Here is an 18003-nt window from a genome sequence, read left to right as displayed (position 1 = left end):
TCAGATTTGTTTGATAACATTTGTCTTTCATGAATCCATGCTGTCTATTGCTTAAAAAAAATGTCTAGCAAAAAATAATCTATGTGGTCTTTTATTAAACTCTCCAGAATCTTCCCAACATACCCCCCAACTTTTTGAGATAAGAACGAGGGACACCTATTAGCAAAAGTGTGTAGGCATAGGACACATTTCCTTTTTTTACCACTACTATTCCTTTGTACTGACTTTCAAAATTTACAAATGCAGCAATTTAGAAATTGAATGAAAGGTTTAGCACTGGAAAACACTTTTTTAAAGATAAATAGTGCATTTTATATATAACTATATAGATTAGACCAAAATGAGGGACAATTGAGCAGGAAAGAGGAACAGAGGAACTTTGTTCCAAATCAAGGATAGTCCCTCAAAATCAGGGACAGTTGGGGCTATGCCCAACTATAGAAGTTAAACTAACAGGTCTGTAGTTACTTGGTAAAGACTTTAATCCCTTTTTAACCACCTTAAAGTCTAGTTAAAGGCAAAACTTTTTTTTTAGTTTTGGATAGAGTGGAGAGGGATTAGAACCCCTCTAATTTTTTATTGCTGTCTTTGCCTCCTTTAAGGAGATTTGCCCCCTTTATTTTTCCTGTTTACCATTATCATTGAAAGTAAGAGTAAAGAAAATCCCAAATTTTGGGTTGTCCCCAGAAAAATAATAGAGGGGAAATCTTCCAATGGAGACACTAGTTCTGGTGACCTGCGGGTCCCCAAGGAATTCCATTAATTTGCAGGGAATTCCTCTCACTTCCTGTTTGGCTATGGGACAGGAAGTGAAGGGAAATCTCTGAAATGGGACACATATAGCGAAAAAAAGAAATCTGACAGGTGTTTTAACCTTTCCTTGCTCTATCCAAAATGCAAAAAAAAGTTTTGCCCATAGTTCTACTTTAATACCTGGCCAATTTTGAAACTTCTTACATACATGTAAAAATCAAGTTTTTTTTGCTAGAAAATTACTTAAAACAAACATTATACATATTTTTAGCAGAGGCCCTATAGGGTAAAATGATGTTTTTTTTTTTTTTATGTCACAAGGTATTTGCACAGCAGTTTTTCAAATGCAATTTTTTTTGGAGAAAATACACTTTAATGTACAAAAACACAATCTAATACCCAATTTATCTGTAACATATAAAAGATGATTTTACGCTTAGTACATACACAACATGTCACACTTTAAAATTGTGTCTGCCAGTGGAATAGTGTAAAACTACAGTACTTCAAATTCTTCATAGGCGACTCTTTAAACGCCTTTACAGGTTACCAGTTCAGAGATACACAGGAGGTCTGGTGCTAGAATTATTGCTCTTGCCAAGATGTTCATGACAATACCTCACAAGAGTGGTGGGATCACCGTTTGCATATGTCAAAGAAAAAACTGCGCTATATGAGACCATATACGTGTTAGTTATTCACTGCAAATAGAATATCCCTATCCATTAAGGGACATATTTGCTCCCTAGGCTGGGGAGCAAATATGTCCCTTAATGGATAGGGACATTCTATCATTTGGAGTGAATTACTAACACGTATATGGTCTCATGTAGCGCAGTTTTTTTCTTTGACGTTTACTTATTGTGTGTATCTCACATTATAAACTGCAGCAGGACCTTAATTGTTGTATTGTCTAGAAGAAGCAGGACCTCAATTATTGCATCTTCTTGAAGGACTATTTAGACAGCGCTGTATTTCCATTTGATATAGTTTGCATATGTGTGCAGGAATTACACATGATTTTGCGTTTCCACGTAAGCATGGGGGGGGGGGGCAGAAGCGCTTTACATTTTTTTATTATTTATCTAAAACTTTTTTTTACATTGGCTCTAATTTTTTTTTTGTATTAATTTTATTGCTATCACAAGGGATGGACAACATCTCAGCATCGACAGCATGGCCCATTTCAGGTCCTCTTTATGGAGAGAAATGGGGTCTATTAGACCCCAAATATCTCCTCTGGCCTCCAGTGCAGCTGATCAGACACAGAGATCGATCTAATCGGCTGCTTTTCTGGCCACTAAGGGACAAGTAAACAAGGAGCCACAACCGGAAGTGACGAAATATTGTTGCTTCCAATTTCTGGGGTCACAGAGAGGGAGTAACAACGTCATTTCCTCTCCCTCTGTGAAGTTCTGCCATCACCGCTGGTTGCATCACTCCCAGGCTCTGCGATCGGACATCATAGCCCGGGAAAGGCGGCAGCAGTGGGATGGGGCGATCCCCTTCCACCACCTACAGTAGTGATCGAGTTGCTGTTCAGGCACTGAAGCACTTCTACCAAAAATGGAATCGCCAGATGCAAAGTTTGATACAGATGCAGGCATCATTCTGGTATAACCACTTCAACCTGAGGATGTTCATAGTCATCCTAGGGTACTGAAGTAATTAAATGTAGGCACCACATTGGTCTTACACCAATCTGAGGAACAGAGGAACCATCCTATCCAGCGGCTCTTACAAAGGTAGCACTACACAAGGGCACATAGTAAACAACTGTTTTCCATGTGACCTGTTCACACCATACATGTGCAGTGGTGTGCGTTGTGTAAAAATGTAGCATGTTTGCATTTGTACACAGCGTGTCAGTGCATATCAATGCACAGTATTCCATTGCTTAGAGTTGAATGAAATTTATTTTTTTTATATTTGCATAAGTAAAGAAAGCAAGATGTGTTGTAAGAATTTCACTGCCCCTACACAACGTACACAAGCAGCCGTGCGTTATGCGTGAACGAGCCGTGCTTTGATGTAAACGAGCACTTAGTTCAAATATTATTTCATAACATTTGAACACATGTAGGTACTGTTTGTGCTACATTTTTTGTGCAAACAGTTATTTTTTTCAGGCTATGTTTTAAGGGGTCTCCCTGCTTTTTGTGGTCCAGGCTGTACTAACAAAAAGAATGTTATATCAAATAGAAAAGTATCACATAGTCCATTGTTGTAAGTGTAGTAACACAGCTATAATACGGTATTGAAGCTATACATACATTCAGGTCCATAAATATTGGGACATCGACACAGTTCTAATCTTTTTGGCTCTATTCACCACCACAATGGATTTGAAATGAAACCAACAAGATGTGCTTTAACTGTAGACACGCAGCTATAATTTCTGGGTATTTACAACCAAATCAGGTGAGCGGTGTAGGAATTACAACAGTTTGTATATGAGTCTCCCAATTTTAAGGGACCCAAAGTAATGGGACAATTGGCTGCTCAGCTGTTCCATGGCCAGGTGTGTGTTATTCTCTCATTATCCCATTTACAAGAAGCAGATAAAAGGTCCAGAGTTCATTTCGTGTATTTTTTGCATTTGGAATCTGTTGCTGTCAACTCTCAATATGAGATCCAAAGAGCTGTCACTATCAGTGAAGCAAGCCATTATTAGGCTGAAAAAAAAAAAACATCAAAGAGATAGCAAAAACATTAGATTAAATTAATTCAAACTTTTTATGAAACATTCCATGATTGATTATTTGTGCTCTGACTGATGTACTTGAGTAATCAACATTGAAAGATTTAGCACTGGTATATTATCATTAGGTGCTGAGTTGTATTCACACAAAGGTTTCACCCGCAGACAGGTTTAATGTGCCCATCCCAGTTAATATGGTCCGACCAGTATGTTAACTGAGTTGGATTATGTATAATATTCAGTAGACATATGAATACCAGTGTGTATTCATGTGATTCAGTTTTTATGCAGAAGGGACCGTTTTATATTTGGACATGACCGATATGAGTTGATCGGCATGTGTATGTGTCCACAAAGCAATATGGAACCATTATGCTGATGAAAATTGTCTTCAACCAATCTAGTATGTCAGCTGCACGGTACCCACCATATATATCCCTGCCGATACGGGTAGGAAAATCATAAGCCATTTACTAGCTTTGTATGGTGCGGCATGCTTGTTGTGGTATAAATTCTTTATATGCTTTGTCTTATGCACTAATCAAGAGTGAGTCACATTAAGGATGGGTTGCATCGGTGCGTTAGACACCGATTGAATGGGTTAAGCCTGTGGAGTGAAGCCAATTGATTGAAATATAAAAAGGGTGAAGTCGTGCCGTATAGCCACGCCCCCAGATGATGTTCTAGATGATGAAACGTGTCAGGCGTGGCTATATGACTACTTTTGAATCATTTCTATTGTGGAGCTAAGCCACTGTTTGAAAATCCCGCTGCACAACTGTTGTCCAACTTCACGATCTCCTCAAAGGATATGACAGTGTACATTGTGCTTTAACTGCTATTTTAAATTGTGAGTGTACTTGCTACTGGGGGGGTGAGATATTTAATACATTTTTACCAACGGGATTACACTATGGAGCTCTTTATTTTCCCCTTTTTACATGATTGAGCTGATCTGGATAGTGACCCGATCCACCTGCTAGCAACTAATCGTCAGGGGTGCCTCTGAAGAGAAGTCGGCTAACACGAGTTTATGATTGTCTCATGCCTTCTAACCCACCACGGTCTGGTGAGGATTGAATCTATAAGGGGATTCTTTACTTGTGCCCTGCATATATACTGGAGACAGTGGGGGTTTGTTTGTGCCTGGACATCGCTCCGTCGTGCCTGACTCACTAACAGAGACACCACATACTGCATATTGAGAAAGATCTTTGCAACATTATTATCGAGCATTTTGGATGAGACATTTGTTTAGACTTTCTGACCAGTATAATTAAACGGCACTTTTGAGCTGACCGTGGGAGATTATTGCTGGTTTCCGTAGCGCTGCCTCTCAACAATTTAGATTGTGGGTACTATCAAACTATGCATTTCACTTGCTGAAGACAAAACTTAAGGGAAAATGCCCCAAGAACAAGCAGGAACTGAATACAAGTTGCAGTAGAGGCCTGGCAGAGCATCACCAGGGATGAAACCCAGTGTCTGGTGATGTCTATGTGTTCCAGACTTCAGGCTGTAATTGACTGCAAAGGATTTGCAACCAAGTATTAAAAAGTGAAAGTTTGAAGGATGACTGTTAATATGTCCCATTACTTTTGGTCCCTTAAAAAGTGGGAGGCAGATATACAAACTGTTATATACAAAAAAATATACGAAATTCCTACACCGTTCACCTGATTTGGATGTAAATACCCTCAAATTAAAGCTGAAAGTCCTCAGTTAAAGCACATCTTGTTCATTTCATTTCAAATCCATTGTGGTGGTGTATAGAGTCCAAAAGATTAGAATTGTGTTGATGTCCCAAGATTTATGAACCTGACTGTACATAGTAGTTAATGAATCTAAAACTAGTTAAAAGTACAATGTCTATAATATCACTTATTTATTTTAAGGCTTCTTTCTAGGGGAATTATGTTTGTTGTTTTAAATTCTAATCCATCACAGAAAATACAAACTTTGTATTGGCATATTCCCACATCAGGGACCCTGGTGAGCAAATACCAGATAGTTTATTACAACTTCTGCTAGCTGAAATGGAACATGCCGTGACATTTACCCTCAGCTTAACCTTGTCTTCTGGCTTTACAATTACCCAATAAGCAGGGTAAATAGAATTCTTTGCTATGGATGAATTACAACTGTATGAAACAACACATACTATGTGCAACTGAACTACAGTCTACCACGTATATGGTCCAGGTATACAAGGTATACAACTAACCAAAAATTTTGCCTTGCTAACAAACTCTTCTCTAGTCAGTATTCATTTAAACTGCAAGTTATGCTCTGTAAATCTCTTCCACATAGTAGTAGTTAGTTATCTTCAGTATTGAAGACATTTCACTACTTATCTCCCCAACAGTTTCTTCAGTTGCAATGAATGTCAGGAACAAACCCTGACACATGCATACCTCACAACTTTTTGAGATGGGAATGAAGGACACCTATTAGCAAAAGAATGTAGGCATAGAACGTGACCCCTGCCACGCCCCCTTAAAATAGAAATATACAAAAAAAAAGATTAGTTAAAGCCTCAAATTTTTTTTTTTTTTTCTATCAATTCTATTCCTTTGTATTGGCTTTTGAAATTTACAAATGCAGGGAATTAGAATTTGAATGAAAGGTTTAGCACTGGGAAAAACTTTATGAAATATAAAAAGTGCATTTTATATACAACTATTACCAAAAGTATGGGGACACCTGCCTTTACAAGCACATGAACTTTAATGGCATCCCAGTTTTAGTCTGTAGGTTTCAATATTGAGTTGGCTCACCCTTTGCAGCTAGAACAGCTTTAACTCTTCTGAGAAGGCTGTCCACAAGGTTTAGGAGTGTGTCTGTGGAAATGTTTGACCATTCTTCCAGAAGCGCATTTGTGAGGTTAGGCACTGATGTGGATGAGAAGGCCTGGCTCGCAGTCTCCACTCTAATTCATCCCAAAGGTGTTCTATTGGGTTGAGGTCAGGGTCAGTCAAGTTCCTCCACCCCAAACTAAAAAAAATGATGATTTTGAAGTGTCTGAATAGGCTTGGGAGGCAAATGGTTAAACAAAGGAATTTGTTTAAAATGTATAGTGTGTTAGCAAACTATATCACATTTAGTTAGGATTTACATGCACTGTGATACAAACTGAGAAGACTTTCTGGCCAACATCAGCAACTTAAAAAATGTTCTTTTTAAGCTTAGTTGTAAAATACATGTTGGTTCATATGCTGTATCTTTGTAATGGAATTAGTATTATTATTATAATAATATTATTATCATTATTATCTACAAATATTTAACTTATCTTATTGAATTAAGAATTTATATAGCTAAAGTTTTGAGCATTAACCACATCTACCATCACAGTCTTTTGTGAATCAGGCCCTTGTTATCACATACTATTTTACTGTATACCAGTGCAAGATGTGTTTCAAAAGTCAAAGTGCATAGCCATTGAATGTTTCTGAATTCTGCTGTGTTACCACAAGAGGGCAGGCATTACCTTTATGCTCAAAATCTGCATTTCTGTTGTCCCTGTCACTGCTAAAAACTTCAGGAAGACATCTGCTATTATTTACAATGGCTGGGATTTCAAAAGGCACAGAATTGCAACATGGGAGGGCGGACTAGGGGGCTATTCCTTTGCTATTTCCTTTTACAAAAGAAGTCTTTTAGAAAATGGTAAATGCTTCATGATTCTCCATTGAGAATGCGTCTTTCTGTTGTGTATAGTTTTAGGGTTCATGCACATGGGCATGTTATAGGCATAATATATATATGCATAATATATATATACATATACATATGTGTATATATAATATATATACACACGCACACACAAACACACACTATATTATCCCTACACTTTCTGGCATGCATGTCTGTCATATTTTCCGAATGTAAAGATAGTTGCACACTTTAAAAAAATATGTTGGACGTGTATGCATTTGTATAGTAGGCTGTATGTGGCATGTGAGGCTCTCCAGTCTCTGAAAAGTACCAGGAAATTATACTAGAGATAAAATTTGCCTATAAAATGCACTTGTGCACAAACCCCTAAAGTAAACCTTTTTATAAACTTGGACAATTCAAATTAATCTTAAAGCTTAGCGCCAGCTAATTTTTTTTGATGATAACATCTCCTAAGTATTTATTAAAATACAAAAGCAGCTCAGCTAAACACTTACTGGACTCCTCCATCGATCCAGCATTATCCCATCTGCAGCACCGCTGCATTCTTCATTTTCTCACAGGAGACTCTGAAAGCATTGGGAACCATATGCTTCTGCTGCTGTCAGTCAAATCCTGTGGTAAGGGATCGAACAGGCTGAGCCAGGCTGTGTGTGTCTGTAGATGCACACAGCCTGGCTTGTAGCACACCCGCACAGATGCCGCATTTGCAAAAAGGAGCAGAGAGTGCCAGCGAAGGACACCAGTAGAGGTGGTAAGGAACTGCTCTGTACAATATCATTGCACAGCTCAGGTAAGTATCATATCTTTATTGATTTTACATTAAAAAATTGTGTTTACAATCCCTTTAGGGTCAGTAAGACAGAAAAAATAATATGGGTCTAACATTTCCAAACCCTATTCAAAACTTTTTATACTTTAATCATACCTAGTACAAAGCAAACTAAATTTATTAAAGCAAACGTTGCAGCAAAATACAATGTCCCCTTATATAATCGGGTCCCCCTCTCCCTGTAAAAAGGGCTATCAGTTATGGTCTATACAATTAGGCCTCATACATATGGGCATAAGAAATTCTGCTTTTACAGGCATGCAGCATATATTTTTGCCTCCAAACACAGTTCTATGTTCACCTATGTGATCATGCACATCAGAGTGCAAACGAGGTTAAACGTGCATGGGTATGAGCATAAATGTATTCCAATGGCCAGAAGAAATTACTATTCAGACCAGCAGAATGCATTTACACTTAACACCAACGCAACATTAAAGAAATTTTTTCTGCCAAGTTCTGACAGATAAAATGCACCATATTTGGAGTTTAAAATTCATATGCCCGCATGCATGAACCCTTACACAAATAACCCAACTTATAGGACTACTATGGGCCATATCTAATTTTGAAATATAAATTCAATTAAAAATGATATCAAAAGTTATTCCCTGGAATTCACTGAAATAGCCACATATTAAGAAATGTATATGAATAACTGCCATTATGTTGTATGTTCTAAATATAGAGCATATACATATATTTTATAAGGGAACAAATTGACCTGTAAGAAAAAGTTAGATTGTATTCCTACTTTACTCTTGTTCTCCACCTGCAGTGTCTGAGTGTGGATGACGTAATGATCCTTCTGGCGAAATCCTGGTGTGACGGGAGGGCCTGTGGAACCCAGAATCCCTTGGAAAGTATAAGATGCCCTTGTTTCAGCTCCCCATACAGCTCTTATGTCTAAGTCACCCTGTGCTATCCTGGCACAGGGTGAGTGAGAAAATATATCTTGGACTACTTAAAATGGGACAGTGATATTTGTCCACAATATCTCCCAGGATGTATGCAGAGACTATTCTTGGTTTGTTTGATTCTGGACTCATCATGTTAGTTAATTGAGAGAGCTGATCACATTGTCCTCTGTACAATGTAGGAGACGGACAGTCTACCCCTACTATAGTTTGTTGATGACTAGGCTGAGGAGAGGGGGAGATCACTGTTTGTATTGTTAATTGTAATTAGCTCCTGCTATTGTGAGAAAATGTCCTGTGGTTGTACTTATGATAATGTATAATGTACTGTGTGAAGCTCAGAGACAACAAGTCTGACCTGTAGTGAAATCCTGAAGGGCACAGAGTCACATCGGCTGCTTAAAGGGATTAGTTACTTAGCTCATGTTAATTTGTTACAGGTGTATTGTTAGAGTAAAATGAGCAGGACGGGGGAACCTCCTCTTCTACTGTATATAAGTCTGTATTCTGGTTCTAATAAATGAGTCCATGCATGTTAGCATCTAAGCAAGTCTCGCCTTGTTTTGTGCTGGGGAGCAGTTGGAATATCTGATATCTGTATCCAGACTGGGAGGAAGTGGTATACTGACGGAAACACTCAAGCGGAGTGTGGGACGTTCTGTGACACCTGGGTATGCTGATTAAAATCTAGGAAAATCAAGAATCCCAAGAAAAGGGTATTGGCGTCACACATCGTGATGAGGAAGAAGTGGGTTATATAATTTTTTAACTTTTTTACTTACAAGTATTTTTTTGTCCTTAGTGATTTTTACAGGGGGAGGGGTCATTGGTCTCATAAGCAGATCTTTTAATGGGTCTATGCTGTATATATAAAGGAGAGATCAGCTGTAATCCTTTCCTATATTATTAGAAATGCCCAGGCATTATGTATATGTATCATTTTTAATCACTGAATGATAATGTTTACTTGTGAATTTCAATTAAGATTTTAACACCCACTAGAGGAAATCTTGGTAATCCTTCTACAAAGGTACAAAATGAATGTCTGATCCCAGCTTAGGGCTGCTGGCTATGTGTTAACATCAGCTTAATATGTGCAGCCCAGGGGGAGCCAAGTGCTCAGGCTGTGAATAAAATGAGATGCAGGGAGCAGCTGTATGCCAAAATCAATGTCAGAACTAGCTCAGAGTCTAAATTCAGGGAAACAAAAACTTATGTGTGGAAAGTTAACCACCGGATCACTGCTGGTTGCCAGCCTGACCTCTCTCTGATTTTTGATTACCTTAACATGAAATAGTCTTTAATCTAGAAATGCTGGAAAGATGAATTATATGGAACAATCTTGCTAAGCACTATTTGAATTTCAGCAATTGTTGCATAACCTGACCCTAATGCAAATTGACTAAAAATAATAATGTTTTCCGAACAATTAAAAATGAAGCTGTATTTTGCACAACAGTAAAAAAAAAAAAAAAAAAGAGGCTAATTTATTAGCTACCCACCCTGCTGGATAGCGACATGGTTTAATATCTTACTTCTGGTATTTCACTTCCTGGTTGACACAGCCAGGTAGGAATAAAACATAAAAGTTTTGTGATCAGAAGAACAATGGCTTGGCTCAAGCCCACCTGCTGTGACATGTGTGATTACAGGCTTCAAAGAGAATAAGAGCTAGCTGAGAAGGCACAGGGCTAATGGAGCTGCCCCTAGTGGACAATACAGCATGCTTCCTGGAGAATGGGCAGACATTTAGAGGAATACCTCTCGGCAATATCTATTGGATGAAAGGCAAATGGGGGTGGCTATGAGTGGGCGTGTATGTTTGAATGAAAGAGCACACACACAGGCGATTCTGTCTCTCTGCCCCTTGCTCTCGCTCTGCTGAAGTTGCTCTGTGCAAGCCTCATGTGGCTCGGCCATCTTGAGGCCTTGCTCTGGGTGCTGGTTTCAGCCTAAACTCCATGCAGCATTGAGCTCCCTCTCTTGCAACACCTGGAGACCAGCTGATAGGATGTGTTAAATATAAGTTTTGTATTGTGTTCTGATTGTAAGCTTTGTAACATTGAAATTTTGTGTAATACCTTTATGTTAGGTTTTCCTAATCCTGCTGTTTTAGTACATTCCTATTTTATTGGGAAATAAATGTAACTTGTTTACTAAGCAGAAGTGTTTGTTATAGCATTGTGCTTATCAGACTCTTACAGATTAGTAACTATAGGGATTAGACAAATTAATACATGCATGAAATAGTTATATAGGATATATTAGATTGTATAATATTGCATCAATTACTTCATTTGGCACCCCAGAAAAACATGTGAATTCTATTTTTACACAGAATCCACAAAAACCTAATGTATTTTTTTGTCTTGAGTCCCTGTAAGCATAAATTCTCAAATACACCCAGAACTGAAAATCGTCTCTAGTGTGGACAAATGTGCCTTGTGTCTTGTAGGCTGTAGAACTACAAGTCACAGTTAGGTTTAAATGGCTTTGTATCAGTTTTTTTGTTGTTGTTTGTTTGTTTGTCTGTATGCATTGTAAACAACTGTGGTAAAAACAGGTCAGACGAGCTTCAGTGTAGACTAAGATGCAAATTAGCATATCAATGGATATTCCCCAGGAAGCATGTGGTAATCCTAAAAAAGCTGCATAGAACCTACAGGACAGAAGTGCTCATATACAAGGCAGCCGATAATGCCACAGTAAGTGTGGTGAGTCTTTTCTATGGATATGCAAAAGTTTAATTGTTTTGAATAATATCAGGTAAAAGTGGTAATGAATGAAGAATATTGAATGCTAGAATAGCGATTCGTTTTTTTTTTTTTGTGAGTTGTAAGAGCTAACAATAATTGAGTTTGGTGTATTACTCAGTGCAGTGTTGGAATGTTAGTACAAATAGAATTGTGCATTGTGTGGATTGGATGGTTGCGAAATGGAACTTGTGTGTACATATGTTAAAAAGTACACTTCTGCCAATTATCATTCATGTGCAGATGAACCTCTTAAAAGCCAGTGTAAGGTACTATTGTCTCAGTGACAGCAACATAATAGCAGATTATTGGGTAAACAGCTAAAAAAGAAAGTTAAAAAAGAAAGGTTGGCAAATGAAATTGCAGTGTTGCTCAGAATTAAATTTATATCTGAGCAAATGAAGGGGAAGTGGGAAGCAGAAAGGAGACGTCTCGGTGAGGACATAGAGGAAATCAGTGAAAACCTTCTAAAGATTGCAACAGCCTCCAGTAGTGAGATGGGTGAATTGCGGGCTACAGCAGGCAATTTGTCAGAAAGAAACAGTGAGCTACAAGAACAGTGTCAGAGGTGCAGCATGGACTGTGATATGAAGAGCAAACTTTTAGAGTCATTGCGAATAAAGGTGTCAGAGATGGAAGAGTTGGTTATGTCTTTAGAAAGAAAATTAGCAAATGCACACTCCCAGCTTCTTACTAAAGAACAATGTATAGTATCACTCAATGAGCATGAAGGAACATGCCAATTGGCCAATATCTGCACAGTCAATGAGGAGAAGGGCTGTGATGAAATACAGTCTGCTATTGCACCCATAGCTTCGAAGCAGAATAACAGTTTGATTACAATCCAAGAGAGACTTACGTTGTGCCAGATTCTGGGTGAATTTAATGCCCTGGAATCACCAGTGAGTCTGTCCAATAAATTTGAGGCTCGTCCTTAAATTTAATTTGAGTAATGAGGATGCATGTTCTCTTCTGAGAGCATGGCTACCAGGATCTTTGGCGGGCCAGTTATTTGCACAGATTAATGATAACTTAGCAGATGCAGAGGTGCGGAGGAAAGAGTTGCAGCGTATTGTGGACAGTCGTGATAATGGTATGAGTGATTTACAACAAATGAAATTTAGGAGAGGAGATGACCCAATATTGTATCTTGCATTGTATACGAAAGTGTTCAACTGTCCTGACTTATTGGAAGATGATACAAGTTTCATAAACTCAATGGCCAATAAGTGTTATGTAAGCTATCCCACTAGAATGGTTTTGAGGAATGCTAGATCCTACCAAAATTTTGTCAATATCCTGCGAGACTTCTGTCAAGAGTCCAGTGATAAGGAATATGGGTCAAAGGCAGGTGTATCCGTAATAAGCAGAGGTACAGGAAGGCAGAGAGAGTTCAGACATTTTAAATGGAATAGACATGGACATAGATTTCGTAAAGCCCTTAGCATTGCTAGCATGGAGCAGGAAACCCCAGAATTACAGGGTGCACAGGCAGCCATAATGGAGTTATCCTCCAAACATGCAATAGCCGAATGTGCAATGGTGGAGGTACCCTCCGCACATGCGCAGTGCTCAGCAAAGATAGAAGTGAAACATGCAGAAAAACCAGACGCTCTTATTGCTGCAAGTAATAGAGAATAGCAATTATAGGCGCAATACCTCAGGAATTCACAGGATCAAATCTACACAAAAGGAGTACCAAATCATAAAAAATGACAATCCAAATGGCATACACAAAACAGTAGTCTATGTGTTACTATTGAATGGAATGGAGGGGTAAAAACGTCCAAAAGGAGCAAGCAGGGCTGCCATCATGATGAGAAAGAAACCATATTCTCGAGGCTAAAAGACAACAAGTAGAGAGGCGCCTCTGGGTGCAGTCGTTTTTGTGGGTAAAAATACTTTTAATATAACATAGGTAAACTCACATTTTAGTAGTTAAAAACAAGCATGGTATGTCAGAGATGGCGCTTCTGATCCTGTGCCTAATAGATAGTCTCTGCCGTGGATGTAAGACAACTCTTCCGGAATGGTATGCTGGCTGCATACACAGAGGAGAGGCCTCCTCCTGCAGCCAGCAGTCTCGTGCAGTCCAAGCCTCGTTCTGAGGCCGCTCCTCTGTGTATGCAGCCGGCATACCATACCCGGAAGAGTTGTCTTACATCCACGGCAGAGACTATCTACTAGGCACAGGATCACCTCTGGGTTTTTTATTTTTTGCACTATAAATAAAAAAAGACCGAAAATTTTTTTAAAAAACGCATTTTTCTTTGTTTCTGTGATAAAATTTTGCAAATTAGTAATTTTTCTTCATAAATTTTGGCCACAATTTATATTGCTACATATCTTTGGTAAAAATAACCCAAATTAGTGGATATTATTTGGTCTTTGTGAAAGTTATAGAGTCTACAAGATGTGGTGCAAATCATAAAAAATTGATCACATCTGACGTACTGGTGGCCTATCTCATTTCTTGCGACCCGAACATGTCAGGAAAGTACAAATACCCCCCAAATGACCCCTTTTTTGAAAGTAGACATTCCAAGGTATTTAGTAAGATGCATGGTGAGGTTTTTGATGTTGTCATTTTTTCCCACAATTCTTTGCAAAATGAAGATTTTTTTTTTTCCCCCACAAAATTGTCATTGTAATAGGTTATTTCTCTCACATGGCATCTGTATACCACAAATGGCACCCCAAAATACATTCTGCTACTCCTCCTAAGGAATTACGATACAACATGTGTGGGACTTTTTCACAGCCTGGCCACATACAGAGTCCCAACATGCAGGGAGCACCATCACATGTTCTAGGAGCATAAATTACACATCTAATTTGTTGACTACCTATTACACTTTTGAAGGCTCTGGAGAACCAGGACAGTGACACTGATGACAAATGGCACTGATACGTGGCTCTGATGTGGCACTGATGACAGATGGCACTGATACGTGGCACTGACACTGATGTGGCACTGATGACAGATGGCACTAATACATGGCACTGATGACAGATGGCACTAATATGTGGCACTGATGACAGATGGCACTAATACATGGCACTAACAGATGGCACTAATACGTGACACTGATGACACGTGACACTGATGACAGATGGCACTAATATGTGGCACTGATGACACGTGGCGCTGATGACAAATGGCACTGATCACAGATGGCAATAATATGTGGCACTGATGACACGTGGCACTGATGAAAGATGGCACTAATACGTGGCACTGATGACACGTGACACTGATGACAGATGGCACTAATATGTGGCACTGATGACACGTGGCGCTGATGACAAATGGCACTGATGACAGATGGCACTAATATGTGGCACTGATGACACGTGGCACTGATGAAAGATAGCACTAATACGTGGCACTGATGACAGATGGCACTAATACGTGGCACTGATGACAGATGGCACTAATACGTGGCACTGATGACACTGATGACAGATGGCACTGATACGTGGCACTGATGACACTGATGAAAGATGGCACTGATACGTGGCACTGATGACATGTGACACTGATGACAGATGGCACTATGTGGCACTGATGACAGATGGCACTTATACGTGGCACTGGGGACAGATGGCACTAGGGACAGATGGCAGGGACATGACAGCAGGGACAGATGGCAGGACAGATGGCAGGGCAGATGTCAGGACAGATGGCAGGGCAGATGGCAGGACAGATGGCAGGACAGATGGCAGGGCAGATGGCAGGACAGATGGCAGGGGCAGATGGCAGGACAGATGGCAGGACAGATGGCAGGGCAGATGGCAGGACAGATGGCAGGACAGATGGCAGGGGCAGATGGCAGGACAGATGGCAGGGGCAGATGGCAGGACAGATAACAGTGCTGACACTTTTTTTTTCATTTTTTTTTTCTCTGTTTACTTACCGCCGCAGCGGTTCGCTCTCCCTCCTCACACGCTGTCTCTGTGTGAGGAGGGAGAGCCGGCAATGAGAGAGGATCTCATATGTTTACATATGAGATCCTCTCTCATTGGCAGAGCGATCGCACTGTAAACAGCCGCTGTCATTGGCCGTTTACGGCGATCTGTGACTGGCTGTGTCCGAGGGACACGGCCAGCACAAAACTCCCCCGATGCGCACCTGCGGGAGCGCGCAACGCGGAAATGAACAGGAGGATGTCCAGGGACGCCCTCCCGGCAATTGGAGTCCGCACTGTAGCCGTCTTTCGGCTATAGCGCGGATGCCTAGTGGTTAATTAGTAATTGTTTGTAAACAATGAAAAAATAAGATAAACAATAGTCAGGCATTAGTGGATTCAAGAGTTACAAATGAAGTTACAAATGTTGTGATGAGGTACAGATGGTTTGTTTTTTGTTTTTCCCATTAACTAATTGTCTTTCAGATGGAAATTAGTCCTGGGAATATGTCCTCCAGCTGAATACATTTTGTTCATTTAAGACAAGAGTTGTTGGTAGGAAGCCATTCTAGCCTCTGGAGTTCGTTTTTTTTTTCTCTTTGTTTTATGTTCATTCAGGTGGAAAAAGTTGCAAAAGGTTTAGCCTTTGTTCACCTGAGAGGGGAGTTAGTGCATAGATCTTAAAGATAGATAAATGCATTGTTTTTTAGTGTTTAAACTGAGAATTCTGAGAGAAAACATTGATGTTTTTTTTTTTAATTTTGATCATATCATGGGGATCTATTTTAGAGTAGGTTCAGCGTAAAGAGGTCATGGTTATTTTGATAGTTTGGTCAGAGTTGCAGAAGCCAGGAATACTAAGTTCCTGGGTTCCAAGGAAGGAACTGTAAATAAACGTGAGCAGATATTATGGATAAGAATTCGATTCTGCTCTTGTGTTTCAATTCCAGAGTCCTGGTGGAGCGAGATTGGAGAGGTCTCTGGAACATGGATGACAGATGTTCATCTGGTTGGCAATTTGTCTGTGCCATACCACACCGCAAATTTGTTCTGATAGACATAAGGGAGAGAAGGGACAAATGAAAAGATTCAGTTTAATACTTGTTTTTGCTTATGGACAAATTAGGGCCAATGCTAAATCTGAAGGACAGTGCCCATCAACAAGACTTGTGAAACATTTTTGCCAGAGTCTCTCCTGATGAATGCAAACATGCTATTAATACATGTGCAATGGGTTGGGGGTTGGGGAAGGAATATACACATCCAATCCGTCAGAACATGAAATGTGAAATATATGTTTTTTTTTGTTGGAGGGAGGAATTGAAAGAAGAAAAGGTCTTTAATGTATGACATGTATTGACGTAACGGAAGTAATATGGTGCAGGTACCCAGGAGACTGGCGCTTATACATAATAAGGTGTCGGTTGGCCAGACTAGAGGTTGGCCAGGTGACACATCAATGGGGTGAAAATTTCCTTGTAGGGAGGACACGGCTGGTTGATGTCTCACCTGAGAAGTTGAAATCCGGCACAGGGAAGGCCAATGAATACACACAGGAGCATGCTCCGTTAGATAAAGGGAACAAAACACTGGCTACCAGGGTGCAGTATGCCTTCACCACATGGTGCTGCAACATCTCACAGTGGTTTATAAAAACCTATTACCCTATATGTGCTGAATATACACTGAATCAAGTGTGGTCATTGTACCAGTGACTTACTCCCAGAGATGTGCAGACACAGAATGAGGTTCATGCAGGATGCTTATTTCTGAGGAGTAACCCGAAAGAGGAGGGATGTATTCAGCACTATATTGGGGGAATAGGTGCTGGGATGGGTGTTGTTAAGGGAGTGGACATCGGCCTCCTGAGGAACAAACTCGCAGCCATAGCTTCAGACAGGGCTTTGTTACTCAGAGAGATTGGTGGCATCCTTGATAACATTCAACAAAGTCACATAAATACCCAGGTTAAAGTGGCTCAAGATTTTGTCAAACATGTTGAGGAGTTGGTAGAGAATGTGATGGTATAGGACAGAAATCTGTCATTGGCTCTGGCGTGCATGCAGTGGCAGCTGGAAGTGTCAACCAGCATTGAGCTGATTGTACAGTCTCTATATGAGGGACAGAGGCCTGATGAGTTAGCATCACCGCTCAGTAAGACTTTGCCAAAACACGTCGCTTACACTAATCCAAAGTAGTGGTCGAATGCCTGGATGGGCTGTACTAGTTTGGATTGTGAAAGGTGTTATGCTGTATGATCTCATATACAGCTGGGGGACGAAGTGACGTCTGCATACAGGGTCTCTGCATACAGGGTCTCTGCATACAAGGTAGAGACTTTGCTGCCAAGTCAGAGCCCTGCAATACCGCTGACATGTCAAAAGTGCGGTAGGAAAGGCCATTGTGAGCAAGCCTGCCTAATCCCGGGCCGTATCTACACTGAGGAGTTATAGGAGGTTGG

This window comes from Aquarana catesbeiana, linkage group LG03 (genome assembly GCF_042186555.1).
Source record: "Aquarana catesbeiana isolate 2022-GZ linkage group LG03, ASM4218655v1, whole genome shotgun sequence".
Classification (NCBI taxonomy): Eukaryota; Metazoa; Chordata; class Amphibia; order Anura; family Ranidae; genus Aquarana; species Aquarana catesbeiana.
This window is presented reverse-complemented; position numbering follows the sequence as displayed.